The sequence below is a fragment of the Nannospalax galili genome, unplaced genomic scaffold (genome assembly GCF_000622305.1).
Source record: "Nannospalax galili isolate Female #2095 unplaced genomic scaffold, S.galili_v1.0 scaffold820, whole genome shotgun sequence".
Taxonomy (NCBI): Eukaryota; Metazoa; Chordata; class Mammalia; order Rodentia; family Spalacidae; genus Nannospalax; species Nannospalax galili.
The window spans coordinates 1,529,511-1,543,802 of NW_008346549.1; positions in this window are offsets into that span (position 1 = coordinate 1,529,511).

Below are 14,292 nucleotides of genomic sequence, written 5' to 3' on the forward strand. Positions count from 1 at the left end.
AAACGACTTAAGGAAGAAAGGTTGCTTTGGTTTGTGGTACCAGAGGATTGGAGTCCGTAATGGTAGGGATGGCACTGCAGCAGGAACAGTAAGTTGGCTGATCACATTTCTGCCCATACACAGGAAACAGAGAGAGGGAACTGGAAATGGGGCAAAGGCATAAATTCTCAAAGCTCACTCCCAGTGACACACTTTGTCCAGCAAGGCTTCATGCCCTAAAAGTTTCATAATCTCCCGCAAACACTGCCAGCAACTGGTGACTGAGAGTTCAAATACATTAGCCTATGGGTGACATTTTTCACTCAAACCACCACAAGGAACGTAAGCAAATGAGAGTGCTGTCAGAGAAAAGTGAAGGAATGAAGTTGAAGACTGTGCCTGGTTCAGTTTGGAAAGGGAAAGGCAACATGAGGTAGAAATGCCACAGTTATCTTCAAGGGTTTGAAGTGCTGTCTTAGAGGAGACAGGATAGACTTTGTGCAAATCACTGTATTCTACAGGAACACAAACTTAAGAGTCTAGAATTGAGGTCATTTGTAATGTACTTAAATGCTATTCAAAACATGGAGCCCTGCATTGGAAGATGATGTAGCCTTTGGAGTTGGACTGGTTTATCCAGATGAGGTAGACAACCTGTTGAGGATACTGCAGAGGGAGTTAAAAGTTTGGAATAAATGTGGGCAAACATCTATCCCAACTCGGTCAGCAACTCAGCCTGGACTCTCCAGAAACCCCTGCTTGGCATGCCTTCCTGAAACTTCCGTAAGCTATGTGTTACGTCCTCTTTTGTACTTGTTTGGAGTTCATTGGGCTGCCAAGAGTGGTGATGACAAAGGGCTAGGACCTTAGAATGGCAGCTGAAATGAAGAAAACTGGTACTGAAGGATGACAGACAAGTTGAAGAAGCCGCTAATACCAGCTTCTTTGGCAATGAAGAATTGTTTGAAGAACAGAAAGCTTCTATTACAGTAGCCACTCCAGTCACTGACCTTTTGCAATGAGGAATAGTTTTATTAAATTTAATAACTCCTCAGAAGGAATGCTGGAATATTGTAAAACCCAGAGAAATAGCTTTGGGTTCACATAGTTTCTAGACTTTGAGAATGAAAGATATATTTAGCATATAGTTTAAAGTAGATTATTTATATTTGTGGAAAGTTTATTTCTGAACTAGGAATTTTCTGTGCCTGATAAGGACCCATCTAGCCAAAGTATCTCATATAATATTATATTCTTTGCTTTGGGCTTCAGTAATTTTCACAGAAAACAAAATTTTCTTTAGAGGAGTGACTCTAGATTAGCTGACTAGATTCCAGTGGATGAACTTGCACTGAGGGACATATGTAAAAAAAAAAACTTGACCAGAAAGGCCTTAACATGTGTTGCAGAATGCATGAAATATGATGGAGGTGTTATGGGGGTGTGGATGGGAGAGGGGATCTAAATATGAATAAAATTTATTATAGGAAATCCACAACTCGGTAAAATATACATTCAAAAACACCTTAGCCAAAAGGGAAATGAAAATTACAACTTACCTCAGTCAGAATGGCTAAGATGAAAACAAACAAAACACAAATTATCACAATTGCTGGCATGGATGTGGGAAGAGGGCAGCATTTATCCACTGCTGGTGGGAGTGCACAGTGGCACAGGCACTATGGAAATCAGTGTGGAGGTTCCTCAGAAAGTTAGAAATAGACCTACCATATGATACAGCTATATTTTTTCATTCATGTTAATTGCTGCTCTACTCATGATAGGCAAGAAGTGGAAACAACCTAGATGTCCATCAACTGATGACTGGATAGTGAAAATGAGGTACATTTACACAACGGAATACAATTCATTCATTAAGAAAAATGAAATTATGAAATTTTCAGGTAAATGGATGGCACTAGAAACAATCATCCTGAGTGAGGTAACCTAGACCCAGAAAGGCAAACAATGATGTTTTCTCATTTGTGGACATTAGCCTTTCAGTTGGAGTATCCATAGGCTTCAGGAAATTAGTAAGAGGCCGTGATGTAGAGCTTTTGAGGTAAGGGAAACAGAATGCAGTAATATAAAGTTATAAAGGAGAATAATGGAGCAGGAAGGGTTAAATGGGGTAGAAATGGGAGGGCAGGGTAGGGCAGGGAGTATGGGGAGGTGTAGCTAACACTAAAAACCTGTTGACAAACCAGTATGTAAAGCTATTACTGTAGACGCTTCATAAAATATATACATAAATATATAGAGTTTCAATGAGTTACCTTATAATGGGGTGACAGTGCCCCTATTAGACACCAAGGTCTAACAAATACAAGTCTTTATTTATGTCCTTTTCCAGGCACCAGGTACTCCTTCTATATTGAAACAGATCTCCTTTGAAGACATGGATGCTGGTAGGTTTTTACTGCCTCGGTTGTACTGACTACCTTGTATATTATCCCATTATATTTCTTTCCAAATTTCCCAGTACATTTATAACTGTGTAGCTATAATTTCAGTCAGAAGTACTGAACTGAAACACATGTTGTTTTCTGGCTGGTGACTGACCTACACCTGGTAAAATGTCTGGCAGCATCTCTGATCTAACCCTACTTGTTTCTGTTAAGACTATCACTGTAATTATGACATGTCCAAACACTTCAAAATGTCCCATTTTTGGAGGCTAAACATGCCTGATTAGACCTCCTAATTCAAATATTAGTCCTCCACAATTAGCAAAACATTTGCTTTTAATCTTGCTTCTGTAATTTAACAGTTAATAAAGATACATTTTTATCCTTCTGTGTTTCTAGTCCCTATCTTTTGGGCAAAGCACCACCCCAGAATTCCCATGATTTTTTAATAGCTGGATTATATTTTAGGAAAATGAAAGTAAGTAAATTATAGAACTGAAAACTATAATGAATAAATTAAAATGAAACTGTAAGCTACTCTAGGAAAGATGCTTAACGCATATACAGAAGAAACCACAAATAGTTACCACAGCACTGCAGAGGGCACTGTGGATGTTCTCAGAGGCTGGCAAGGCCTGAAAACGATACACATAGCTCATATTCAGTGTCCTGGGCCACGTTCACTGGCTTGAGTTTGAGGTTACAGCAGGTGCTTCCTCCCATGGGGCCAACTCAGAGCTCACAACAAGCCAGGCTTCCTCACTGGGGAACTGTCCTGTGGGCTGGGGGCCTAGAATTAGATGGTGGATTTGGTGGTTGTACTAACATAACTGAATGCCCATATGAAGATCTTTGAGAAATGCATGATCTTTCTGGTTGAAGTTCATGGTCATTCCCAGGGGAGAGTTGATTTCCTCAGCTGTTCCTACTCAAATCTTCCCTGGACCCAAGCTAGGTCCAGGACTCTTCACCAAACCTCTGGAGATTCTTCTCCTCTCACAGCAGGTGCTGTATTCCCATGTATGTGCTGAGAGCCTCTTGTGTTCAAGGGATGATGCTACCTCACACCAGGAATACTGTATCTTCTCAAGGAACCACCTTGTTGACAACATACTATTTACAAAATATTTATTATTTATTACTTTTTTCTTCTCTGGATTTTTATTGAGTTTTTGTACATTTCATATAATATATCTTAATAAAATTTAGACCCCCTGGTCCCCACTAGCCCCCTTCCCCTGAACTTCAGATATTCTATCATATATGTTAAATCCTATCTGGTCAAACATGTACCCAGATATCCCTCAGTACAAGTTCCTCCACTGGAGTCTAGTCAGCCTATCTAGAGTCACTCCCTTAAAGAGGATCTACTGTCCCTCATCCAGCAGTAATCATTTGCCAATGAACATGGTACTATTGTCCCAGTACCTTATGGCTGAGAGGAGGAGGAGGCTTGGTCTGCCAGGCAGCCTGGTAGCAGGGCCATTCTGGATGCCCCTGGGTGTGCGTCAGGTCAGGAAAGGTTGGTGTGATGGCCCCAACTGGTACTTCAGTTGGCCCTCTACCTGTCCCTGCAGAAAAGCCTCTAGAGTGACTTACAGAGCACCACCATTGCAGCCCCAAGCCAGAAACCTCTTCAGTGCACATTTGCCTGACTATGGGCCACCTCTGTAGATGCCCATCCCCAACTCTAGAGGTCCCATTCTATGCCACCAGTCCCCACCAGAAACTTTTGTGCCTAGTTTGAACCAGGCTTCAAAAAAATGATACCTGTCTCAGCCTGCTCCTCTTACCTTGAGTCAAGCCCATGTACCTGCAGAATCAGTCCTGTAAAGTGAGACTGTGCACTGGGCCCTGACTCTGTTACTGTCATTTTAATTTCTGCTATCTATGATCATTTAGAACTTGGTATACTCTGCTCCAGGCTCTTCTGGATTTGTAGCTTACATTGAAAAGTCAGTTGTAATTCTGATGGGTTTTCCTTTATATGTAACTTGTTTTTCTCTTGCAGCTTTAGTACTTTTTCTATGTTCTGTGCATTTATTGTTTTCACTATGAAATGCTGTGGGGAATTTCTGTTCTGGTTCTGTCAAATTAATGTTCTGTGTGCTTCTTGGATCTGTATGCTCATGTTTTTTCTTAATTCAGGGAAATTTCTTATAATGCTTTTGAAGATCTGGTAAATGCCATTGACCTGGGATTCTTCTCTTTTCTCTACGCCTATGCTGCATAAATTTGGTCTTTTCATGGTACCCCATATTTCCTGTATATTCCATTCTTATATTTTAAAACCTTTTCCACATTCTTTGCTTGAGTAGTCCAGTTCAACTTTATTGTCCAGTCTTGATATCCTGCTTTCCATTTCATTCATTGATCGTGAGCCTTTTTCCTGTCATTTCAAATGACTTTTTGAGTTTTTCAGTTCGATCTTCATTTCAGTCTGAGTTTTCTTCAATATTTCCATCTCTTTGATGAATTCACTTTTCAAATCCTGAATTTTCTTTGTCATTGCATTAATCCATGCATTTGTGTTTTCTTTCATTTCAATCGTGTGCTTATCCCCATCCTTTTCCAGTTCTTTGAGTTGCTTGTGTATTCTTTAAGGTCAGTGAATTCTTTGATCATGTTTATGATTGTTCTCTTAGATTCTGAGTCCTGAGATTTCTCTAGGTAGCTCTCATGATAGAATACCTCTATAGGACTGATGAGATTTGGTGGGGACATATTATTTTGACTTTTAATATTATTTTTATTTTTTTCATCGTGTTCTGGGCATGTGAATTTCTTTTGTTGCTTGTGTGTATGATATAAAACTCAAGCCTGCCTTTGTTGAGTTGAAGTTTGATTCTTTTTGTATTGTTTGATGTAACTTGGTTGCTTTCTGATCCTGTGTGAATAATCAGTTGTTTTGGGCTTCAAGTTCTTTCTTTTGACTTTTTATTGGAGGGACCAAATGAATCCAATAATACTAGTTAGGAATTCTCCATTAGGGCAAAGGAGCCTAAGCCCATGTTGAGGTGATGGGTATCAATTATGCCTATTCTAACTAGCTAAGCAAAGAAGATGTGAGCCCTGGAGCCAAGAGACTTGGGTTGGTCACAAAGCAGAGGAATGGTGACCCTGCACGATGGGATTTGGCTATCCCTCCCAGCTAGTCTGGAACTTTCTGGCAGTTTCAGCAGTACAGCGCTAAGGCCCAAGGACAGCTGATGGGAATAGGATGGGCTGGTACATACTAGCTGGCAGTGAAGGCTTGAGCTCTTCTATTTTGTTAGGAGGCCTCTTCTCAATGGTGATAATCTCTTTAACAATTATAGCCTGTCTTCCAACATATACCTTGGTTGTAATATTAAGCTTCCTAGTGCTCTTTTTCTTGCCAGACTGTACATTTTTAATTTAGTTCTGTTCCACTTGCTTTTTTATTGTTAATATATGAGTTATCAGTAATAACCATGTCCTTGACTCAATGTTATGCTGTCTTGAAATTTTTCCACAAAAGAAATTAGACAGTTACTTTTTTGTACATGATTAGAAATTTCTATGATGAGGGATGAGAGCTTCACTTATGTGAGGCTATAAGGATAAGTACTTAGAATACGGTTAGAAATTATATTGGTTTGGGAAAATGGAAATGGTATATTTGTCGTGGGATGCTTCACCAGAGAGGTCCACTCAGACAGAGTTTTGCCAAATGAAAGTTGTTACTGGCCAGGGCTACTACACAAGGGTGTCGGGAACCCAAGTGTATATCACCAAGCCATCTCTAGGGCAAGCCTTTATACAGAAAAACCATAACTAGGGATGAAAAGTTTAAGTTCCAAAGGTTACAGTGGACATCCCCCTTAACAATTTCTATTCTATTAAGTAATAATTACTATTTTGCAGAAGCAAGCCAAGCATGACCTACAGAAGTCATAAATCTGCAGTTAGCAGATGCACTCTGGAACACTCTGACCTGTTTCCAAGACAACCAGGGTCCAGCTGACATGTGTTCCCATATCCTGGGCCAACTGCGTGATAATTTCAGAGACTAGAGTCAGCCTAAACGTTAATACGGTGTAGCTATGGTCAAGAAGGTGCCCTATTATGTAGTCTTCTATAGGGACTATGCTATTTCTAACCACAAGTATCTGGCTAAGCTTATAGGACCAGGCCTGAATTCCTCCACTGAGTGAGTCTCAAATCCAATTAGAAAACAGTTGGTTACCTCCTTACATTGGGTATATACTGCTGTACTGCTGTCACTGCTATACTGTTGGGGGGTATCTTGCCAGGCTGGTTACTGTTCTAGTTTGTAGCCTATGACAGAGATACATAACTGTTCAAAATGAAAAGAATAATTGACTTTGGTGCCCAGGTGTAGTTGATTAACTGACACATCTACAATGCAACCCCGGTACATAAGGCTCAGAAAACATCACAGAAGATGAAATGGGAATATTGTAAGAGCCAGAGGATCATGAGGCTTGCTGCTAGATAGTGACTTCTAGATATGACAGGGAAGCCATACCTGTGAAATATCTACAATATAGTTGCCTAAACAAGGCCTTCGTAATGACAACCTCAGTTGACATGCCAATGTAGATGGGGTAATTTCATAAGGTCCCACTCCTAGGTGAAATGCTAAAGTAAATCATCATCTGCTGAGAGATGCAGGTTTTTTCCAGGGACAAGCTCCCTGATAGGTATAGAAAATTCCAGATGGTCAGTCCTTAACACAGGCAAATAAGAATAACACTAAATGGATTTGGTAGAAGATAGTCTGGATGGGTACCATTAAGAAACTACATCTTCCATTAATAATTTTGTAAAAACTTTGTGAAACTTTGATTCTAAAAGATTTAAAGACTCAATCTGAGAGAAGAATTCTGGAAGGAAGCAGTGCCATTACCTCTAGTGAGGAGAAAGGAAGAAGTTCCAGGTGTCCTCCTACCTAGTAGGATGTGAAACTGGACAAGAAATACAACACAATCCCATTAGGATACAGAAAATACAGTACCACAGTAGTGTCTTGATTGGGGAGGTTTGCCTGCATTATCTGCCCAAAGCAATCCTCAGACCATGGATCAGGGTTCAAATAACGGGTTGCAAAAGTGAAAATGAGAATTAGAGACACAATTTCAAGACAGAAGGTAGAGCTGTTACATATGGATCAGGGTATGTGAGATCTGCAACAATCCCATAACCAACCATTTAATTCCTCAAAGATCCTTGAGAGAACATTTGCGAGGAAAGAGTGATAGTTTCTATAAGCTCCACATCCACAGAAGAAATCTCTCTATACTGGAAGTTAATGCCTTACACTGGCAAATGTGTGTCTGATCATGCATGTGACTGACTGGACTTTATTCGGAACAATATAGGGCATTGGGAATTCAGAGGTGCAAACTAAGATTCACTGTCCTTTGTTGCTTCTCTTAGTAAGTGGAAGTGCCCCAAATGGAGACTACAATGCATTTGCTCATTTGACAGTAGCTGGAATACATTTCCTTAATAATGAGTGTTGGGAGGCACCAAAAATATGCGTTAAATCACATACCAGTGAAATGATCTGATGCTTGCCCATCTGTGAGACATTTACTATTTTAAGTTGCTATTTTTGTATAATTTTGTAATATTGTCATATATTTATTATGCATATGGCAAACTGCATACAAAACTAATGGGTATCAATTTCAGAATTAAGAGTCAGACTCTGGATATGTGGGTTTAGACAATGACTCACAAAGTAGCAGAATCCAGCTGGACTCTCAGGTCTCTGGACCATGGACTACTATGGGTCGTTTGGCCAACAGGAGGTGCTGTGGGACTGTGGTATGGTACCCACACAGCTGCTTAGTAAGCACCTTCCACACAAAAAGCCCTGGCCTTGGGGTTGGGCCCTGTGCTGACTGATGGAGACTCAGCAGTGTAGTCCTCTCTGGCCTGGCAGGGTCCAGGGGGAAAGGGCCTTGGTCTTATCTCAACAAATGATACATCCGAGGATTCTCCTAGCAGTGAAAGCAAAACTTCACCTGCCTCAATCTGTTATGTGGGCTGAGCTCCAGCACCAGGGTTTAAGAAGAATCTTGTCTGTCAAATGGAAAGACGTTTGTAGAAATAGTGACTTCTCTGCAGAGGTGGGGAAGAAAAGGAGGCCCAGGGTAGCTTGGACTTACTGCACAGGTCAGTGGACCATGCCCCGAGTTTTGCTCACTCTCCTGCTTCTTTCTCATAGCAGCTGTGGAGGCAGTCTTGGGTTCTGGCGGTGACCCTGGATGTATCAGCCTCTTAAACACAGCTCACTGCCAAACCTAGCAGTTTACCCTAGCTCTTCAGCTGGGACTACAGGTGTGCGTCAACCACGCCCGGCTGCACTGTTTTCTTAAATGAATGAATGTCAGACTGTCCTTGGTGCATTACTGAGACATAAATTGGTGAATCTCTGTGTCTGAACTGACTTACCTGTTTCAATTTTTTCGTACCACAATGTGACTAATCTACAACGAACCCCCAAGCAGTCCCTCAGACCTGCTTTATCCCCCGTTGAAGTCATTCCCCATGACCCACCTTGTACTCTGTACCATCACTTCCTCCCCCCTCTCAGATTTTGTGGCTGCCTGTCTCACTGCTAAGACATATCTCATTTCTGTCTTCTTAGGTCCCTGCTGTCATCTTATCCCAGCCACCTGCACATGTCTTCCACTAGGTTCCCTGCTGCCCGAGTTCAACCTAGAGATCTCTCAGAGCTGAGTTTCTAAAATCAGAGGAAACAGGAGGCAGAACTGTGATTACATATCCTTTGAACAAATTGACAAGCTCGCCTGACAATTGACAAAGGTCCACATTATCTCATCGTGATGCGTGGTTTTAAACTCTCCTTCATGCCGCCAGACCCATATTGGCATTTGGTCTTTGCTTTTGCAAAGAGCTGTGCATCCTGGATGCCTATTGTGACTTTTGTGACTGTCTCTTGCCTTTCTGTGAGGGTCTATTCTCACACAGCATCCTGAGCAATGCTCCCTCCTCTGAGAGCGTAAGTCAGAAGATCTATTCATCTCTGCTCTAAGGACTTCTGTCCCTTCCTCTGAGTTGTTCACACAGACAGATTCATTTGTCTCTGCTCCAGACACTTGGTCCATAGCTCCTGATGGTTCATAAGCTCTCCTGGGTTCACTGTGCTGTCCCTACCTCACCACCTTCATCAGAAAAAGGTATTAGCGACGGCCCCAACAGAATCACATCACTGCTGTTTCCTGTAGTTTCCTTTCATGTAATTGAACTATTAGGATCATGGAAACACAGCTGGAGTGAAATATTGAACAGTTATGGAAGCTGACTGCTGCTCTGGCACCAACAGGGATGGTACTGAGACTCTCTTTGGGGTTTCTGTAGTACAGATGCCCACAATGTGGTAACTGGTAACATGGGTTCGAGAGGCCGAGTACTTCATTTCTTGTAAGGAATCACCAAAACTGTCTTTTCTCTGGATCTGTTTTTTTTTTTTGAGACAGGATCTCTCTGCAACCCCAGCTGTCCTGGGACTTACTATGTAGACCAGGCTGGTCTTAATCTCACAGAACTCTAGGTGCCTCTGACTCCCAAGTGTTGGAATTCAAGGCATACACCACCATGTCTTCTGCTCTGGATCCAATGTACATATGTCTGGGTGTGGGATCACCTACTTTTTATCCCATGTCAGGCTTGCTGTGCCAGGAACCCAGATTATGAATTAACAACTAGGAGAAAGAGTAGAGGGAACTCATTTGCATGAGCAGTCCCTCCTCTGTGAAGCCCCTGGGGCTGAGATAAGAGAGGCTCAAAGCAGTCCAGATTCAGGAGTACAGCCTAAGACGTGCCCGTGTCTACCACGGCTTGGACTCCTCTATTTCTTGTGCTTCTCTTTCACTGCACAGGTAGGGACAGGTCCAGGAGGACCACAGAAGACCCCGACTCTCAGTCAGACCCTCCGGGTTCAGATCCACAAGAAGCTGCACCTCAGCTGTGTTGCTCACTGTGACTTCACTTTTGCAGGTTCCTTTTCTCAGCCTGTGTTGACACAACCACCCTCCTCCTCTGCATCTCTGGGGTCAACAGCCGGCCTCACCTGCACCCTGAGTAGTGACATCAGTGTTGGTGGTAAACGCATCCACTGACTGGTACCAGCAGATGCAAGGCAGCCCTCAATTTCTCCTGCACTACTACCCAGACTCAAACAAGGGTCTGGGGTCCCCAGTAGATTCTCTGGATTCAAAGATGCCTCAAAAAATGCAGCGACTTTGCACATCTTCGAGCTGCAGGCAGAGGATGAGGCTGACTACTACTGCATGATCCTGCATGACAGTGCTTCTCACAGTGGTGGGGCAGATGGGGAAGTAGTCAAAAACTACCACATGTGATGAACACAGATCTTTATTTATTATTTTTATTATATGTATATGCGTGTATTGCCTGCATGTAGGTAAGTGTACCCATGCCGTGCAATGCCTGTGGACAGAAGAGGGTGTTGGATCCCCTGAAAATGGAATTATAGACAGTTGTTAGCTGCCATGTGGGTGCTGGAATTCGAACCTGGGTCTTCTGCAAGAACAGTCAGTGTTCTTAACCACGAGCCATCTCTCCAGCCCCGAACTCAGATCTTTGTATGTTAAGTCATTATAATTGTGCACTAATAAAGTAAAAGATAAAGAAAATGTTTAGCCAGAAACTGTCTTCCTTGTTTTCTCCAAATAATAAGGCAAAAGATAAATCAAACAAACAGAAAAACCCTTAAAACTTACACTATTGTACTGTATTTCAATCAGAGGGGAATTAGTATTGTTGATTTGCATGTGGAACAGAAGTTTCCGTGCTCATGAAGGAAGCTTACAGAAAAAGGTCCTGTCTAGGGCATAGAAAAATAAGAGCAATTTCCATAGGGGTCAGAGATCCAGTACCAAAGACCTCCTCCACCATTCCTGCAGGACCATCACTAGATCATCATGAATCCCTGCCCTGTTCATGATGTTGTGGCAACATAACAGCAAGAATTAAAAGGTTTTGTGTTGAGGATGGATATGAAAGAAAACTAACATGAAATTGAAGCCAGTGGGGAGCTAAAAGGACCATTCCCATCCATTAGCTTGTAGTGAGAATCCAGGATGTGAAGCGTCTATCCCTCCACTCTGTTACCCTTTCCAATGGATGCTTTATGGGAATTAAAAATGCCTGTAAGATACTCATGTTTATGCTTTATAAATCTCTAACAGCTGTCAAAGTACGGTGAAGTATGCTATCTAATTAGACTTTACATTTAGTTCTGGAACAAACAAGAGAGAAATGAAGTGCACTTCTATGGTACAATTGCCTGTGCTGAACATTATAGAATTCAGTAAGTAGAACTTTGGTAACTCCATGACTGTGGTCCTGAGCTTTGGCTCAATAAAGTGAGAAAGGACACTGACGCCCAGTCGTTGAGCACAGAGTCACATCCTCAGAAAGCATTTGAGTGTTCAAGATTAAATGTAGAACTGCATTCACATTGTGATTCTAATGTGCCACATATTTTTTCTTCGGTTGTTTGACTAACTGTGGGAATGATACTTCTTGCTTCTTGCCCTTTTAGTTTCTGATTTTTCTCATTTAAATTTCAAACCTTAGAGCAAGCGAAGTTAGTTTCTCTCTCTCTCTCTCTCTCTTTCTTTCTTTTTTACAGAGTCTCCCTAGTCCCAGCCCACCTGGAGGTCACAATGCTCAATCTCACAGAGATCCACCTGCCTCTGCCTCCTGATGACTGGGATTAAAGGCGTGTGCCCGCATGCCCAGTGTGAATGTTCTTTTTTAAAAATCACACCACCAATGTTGGACTCATAGTGAGCATAGCTCACGTGACATGGCGGTTTATCTGCTCCATCTTGTTGGAAAAGCACAGTCAGTGACTGTGGAAGAGACCATCATCCCTCTAATTCCTGAAACAACCACTTCATTTTCTGGAGTGCCATGAAGTAGTCATTGAAGTTCCCTTGGGATGAAGAAGCTGTGGTCATTTACTTATCCATGGCCTGCTATGTCATGAAGAGGACAAAGTCTAGTGTCAGTGGTACATGGTGGTCACTCAAGAAACTTTAGACCCAGAACTGTGAGAAGTTCTACCATTGTCCAGCACACACACTACTTGATATCTCAGCATTTCAACAAATTAATAAATGTTCTGAAAACCTTCAGTAGGAATGTGGCAGCTTTTCTTTCATTCTGATTCAGAATTTCACTCTTATTCACAATAAATTCACTATCACCTCTTTCCTTGGCCTCTGCAGAAAGAGCTACTCCGTCTTTTGTCCCTTTAGCCCTCTGTAGTTTACGTACTTAGGCTCCTTGTGAAGTACAGGGGTTGTATTACTCACATCTTAGCCTCCTAGGAGTCTAGAATTGCTCAGTGTCAAGGGCTGTTTGTTTTTACCAGTTAATAAACTTTAAGACAGAGGAAGGGCTGTCCTGTGAACATCCTCTGGCTTGCTTGTGGGATGTCCTTGACTGATTTCACTAAAACTTGTGTATACCACTGACCAGTAAGGGAGGTGGTGGTGGGTCTTTCCAAAGTCTGTAGAATGGGCAGTGACTACGGTGTTATCACCCAAACTTATTTGCTCTACTCCACTACTGTCACCGCTCCAACTCTTCCAAAGTCCCCTGAACAAATTCCTGTTCAACACATGACCTCTTCTTACATATTTAATTTTGTTATGTGTATACACACATGCACACACACACATAGACACATTCACACTCTTCTGAGTCCAATTATTGTTGCCTTATTTGCATGTGTGTTTAGGGCTGGCCAATTATTATTGTGGTTTTTGTCTCTGAAAAGAAAAAAACAACAATCCATCCCCAAACCAAACCAAACAATCAAAACCAAAACAGATTTAAGGAATTTGTGTCCACCAAGATAGCTGTATAGAGGATACTAGAAGAACTGCATCCTCTGAAGAGAGGAGCAAACACATCCAAAAGGGCACAAAGAATAAACAGTTCCAAAATAGTTAAGCAAAAAAGGTGTAAGAAATCAATACTGCAATGCCAACATTACAAGAATTAATAAAGCTTAGTCAATGACAAAAGAGACATTCTTTTTTAATGTATATTTTTATTTAATTTCTGTGCATTTTATACATCTTAATCATATTTAGTCCCCCTCCACTATCTATACCACCACCATAGCCCACTCACAGTATTTTATGCATTTTGTTATATATGTTAGGACCTATCTAGTCAAGTTTGTGTACCCAGATGGCCCTCAGTGTTAGTTCATCCTTTGGAGCCTGGTCATCTTATTTAACATCACTCCCTTAAAGGAGATCAACTTTCCCTCACCCAGCAGTGATCATCAAGCAATCTAGTTTCACGCTTCTACAGGTGGAGATGCAGTTTTGCCACACCATTTGTTGAAGATGCTGTTCTTACTCTATTGTGTGTTCTTGTCAAATATCCAGTGGCTGAAATTGTGTGTACTCAGGTTTGGGTCTTCGATTATGTTCCATTGTTTTCTGTGTCTATTTTTGTGCCCATACCATGCTGTTTTTATGACTATAGCTCTATAGTATATTTTGGGATCTGGTATAGTAATCCCCCCAGCGTTGCTCTTTGTGCTCGGGTTGCTTTGGCTATCCAGGGTCTTTTTTGCTTCCATATGAACTTAAGGATTTTTTTTCTAATTCTGTGAAGTATATCATGGGGATTTTGTTGGGGATTGCATTGAATTTATATATTGTTTTGGTAGGATGGTCATTTTCACAATATTAATTCTTCCAATCCATGAGAATGGGATGTTCTTACATCTTCTGATGTCTTCCTCAATCTCTTTCTTTAAAGATTTAAAATTTTCATTGTAGAGATCATTGATGTCTTTGGTCAGGTTTATCCCGAGATATTTTTGAGGCTATTGTGA